The sequence below is a fragment of the Octopus bimaculoides genome, chromosome 4 (assembly GCF_001194135.2).
Source record: "Octopus bimaculoides isolate UCB-OBI-ISO-001 chromosome 4, ASM119413v2, whole genome shotgun sequence".
Taxonomy (NCBI): Eukaryota; Metazoa; Mollusca; class Cephalopoda; order Octopoda; family Octopodidae; genus Octopus; species Octopus bimaculoides.
In genome coordinates this window covers 8191259-8194965 of record NC_068984.1, presented here as the reverse complement: position 1 = coordinate 8194965, position 3707 = coordinate 8191259, and positions in this window count along the sequence as shown.

Below are 3707 nucleotides of genomic sequence, written 5' to 3'. Positions count from 1 at the left end.
TATATATATATATATATATATATATATATATATATATATATATATATATATGCGTGTGTGTGTGTGTGTGTGTATGTGTGTGTGTGTATAAATATATATAAATATATATATATATACAATTATTACTATTATCATTATACTTATTGCTATTATTATTGTTATTATTTAAAATAGTTTCAGTTGGCTGATATCACTTAATGTTTCGTTCGCTTCTTGCGGAAAGCTAGCTCCTTGGGTTAAGTTAGTCGATCCGGTGAAGACTATAAGAAATGTATAGAGAATGTATAAAAAGGTAATCATAGGTATTAAATACACCCAAATGTATGCAACATAGACATAAACGTGCTTAAATGTACACAGAACTTGACGTATATATTGATATGAATGAAACAATTTCATGTGTATTTGTGGGTAAAACTTAATGTGTACCTTTCTGATGCGTTTTTGTGCTACTTTCTTGAATCTGATATCTAGAAGTCATGTAAGATTATTTAAGCTACACAATCTTCTATCTAAACTTAACTGGTATAAAATGGTGCTACTTCTAATGAATTTTATGTATCTAATAGTAGTAAGGTCGTCCAGAAGAAGACCATCATAATGCCGGATAACGAAAGCATTTCTTTTCAGCTTGGTCTTCTATAGCTTAGTACATATAAAATCCGTGTGACAGAAAAATGCTGTTTTTCTCTAAGGAGGTTATTTTGAGAAAACTAAGATTTGCTCACTAATTGATTAAAATTTAATATTTGTACACTAATTGCTTAAGAAGAGTGGTTTTATTCCTGGTATTAAGTGTGCCATTTTCTAGTTTACCGAATCATTATTATTAGCAAGGTTCAGCAGGTATGTCAGCCATTGTGATAATGGTATGTTGAATGATGATTGTGAATGAGGGAGAAATAATCATGAAAATATTAAAGGTAGATTTCTCCCGCAAACGAATGTTACGCTTTATGTCAACTCTAAAAACGTTCCCTCTTCCTCTTCATTCCTAAATTAAAAAAGCATCAGGAAGAAAAAAGTCTCATTCCAAGGACCTCCTCCATGTTTAACGTAATGTCTCACTTTGTTGAATAATGTTTAATTAATAAGTCACCGGTGGCAATATGCTGAAACATGATTATTACCTACATGAATATGTAAGAATCACGTAATAAGTGAAGGAAAATGTGAACTCTATGCATTTTGTTTAATTAACAAAATCCCGCTTTATGTTGTCAGGGGCTTGTTATCTCCTTTGTAACAACAGCCATCACTATTGGAAACTGTGTATTTTAAACTGCTGTTTATCTTTAAGCCATTCAGTTTGTCAAAATGGCAAATATCCTTTTGTATGCGTAAGGAAAATGTATAGCACTCATAAGGCTTCTAGATGTCGTACAGGTAAACATCTATTGTATACCAGTATTGCTTTGTCAACCTGAAAGCAATGAAAGCTGGAATAAATTCTAGTAAAACAAATGTACTTTCAAACAATACTTCCTCAAAATCTGTTGCATAAACAACTACGATGAGCAAATCTTTCTCGCTTTACACATATTAATTGCGATTCATTAATATCACTCTTAATTAAATCATCATAACGAAATTAATAAGCAAGAATTCACAATTTAAGAAATCATGTTCAATAAGTTATCAAGCAAGAATAAGGCATTAATATTTGCAAGAAAAGAAATTGAATATTGCATTCTTTCAACTTTCTCTTTCCATAACATTTCCTATCAAATATAAAGAAACAAATATACAGCTTATGTATTCAAGTAGGTAAATATACATAACATTTGTATTGTGCGTACATTGCATGTTTCTACACAAAATTTCGTGTTCTATTTATAATTATTTTTATTCAAACATCTAGGCCATCTGTATTTATGAAGTTGGAAAATACATTAAATTTAACCTCCACCTCTTTGCACATAAATCAGTTAGAAATTGTCATGTATGTATATTTTCTATGAAAACTAATGAGAAAGTAATAGCTCTGGGCCTCTCTCATAGGATACCATCTAAAATGAAATCATAATTAAAATTCTGTCTACAGTTGGTAATAATTTGTACCGATTTATATCGCTTTATTGCCCACAGAATAATTTTCTAATTAATTATTTCATTTGTAATAGTCTGAAAGCAAGCTAATTAATTAGTTGTATTCTAGATAAAATAAGGCAGTCGATTTGATTGCAATTCTGTGGCTTGGTAGTGATGGAGCAAGATGATTTGAAATGAATAAATACAATCTATAATAAATATAATACAATATAATGTTTTGTCTATCATTGTCATGTACACAAATTGGTCGATTTATTATTCAACTTTCGAGAACTTTAACTCCGATTTCTTTGAATAGTCAACCATAAATTATCCGTATTATTTGTTCATATTTCGTTTTGAATATGTCCAGTGATGTTACATCTTGTCAAACGTTATTTATTTGCTGTGGTGGACGATATTATAAAAAAAATGGCTAAGAAACCGGGAGTTAATTTTCAGACAATTCTCCTAAAATCAAATGTTGAAAGGCTAAAAGTTCAGTAGATGAACTCAAATACATTAATATGCAAATTATATTTCAAATTATGGCAGTTTAAAAACAAAATCATCTACTTAAATACAAGTTAATATTCAATGTTTATTTTGTATTCTGGTTGACAGAAGTAGACTCGTAGCTAATTCATACAGAACCTCTATTTTAAGATGTCTCTATGTTTGCTGTATACTACCTGAACACAATGAAGTATAAAACAATGACCATCTTATTAATACATAACATGTTCCACTCCTTACAGTTATTAAAATATAATGAAGAACAACATAGCATAATATCACTCAAGCATAAAGGCGCCGCACAATATTAGTTCTAATAACTCATTGCTCTGTCCTGAGAAATTAATATCAGATGATCATTAATGAACGATATGCTGTCACGTAGAACCATTTATTTGTCTGTTTGGTCGCTGAATACAATTACAGCTCGCTTTACGTAGGAGCCTAAATGACTGCTGTTATTCCTGAGTCAAAATGTATGATAGTGGAGATGCTGTATTTGACAAACAACAGATAATGCATTATGTTAATATCTAATAATAGATTGTTGTATAATATACGTTATTTATAATACGATATATATGTATGTATATTTATGCATTTATGAATGTATGAATTTATATACATGCTCCAGCATAGTTTATGGACATAATAACAAACTAATACACTTTATTTACATTATAGCAATTATGTTTGAAAGCTCTAAATAATAAGTAGCATCAAATTGTAAACATATTGTAGACAATTTTGTATAAGGTTAAGTCTGTGATATAGTGAGAAACAATAGTAGCAAATAGCTTAGAAATATTGAAAGATTACAAATAGGATAGACTATTTCTAGTGTTGTGGTAATTTCAACTATTTAACACTGTGAAGGTCGAATGTTCAGAATTTATCGGAAACTTGCTTTTATTTTTTTTTATGGGAGCAGGTATAACTGTGTGGTTAAGAAACTTGCTTTTCAGCCCCGTGATTTCCGTATCAGTCTCACAAATGGGTACTCGGATAAGTATTTTATACTGTAGCACGGGCTGATGAATGTCTTCTCCATAAATTTAGTAGCCGGGAACTGTGGAAGCCAATCGTGTATGTGTCTATCTGTCTGCCTGTCTCTCTCTCTCTCTCTCTCTCTCTCTCTCTCTCTCTCTCTCTCTCTCTCT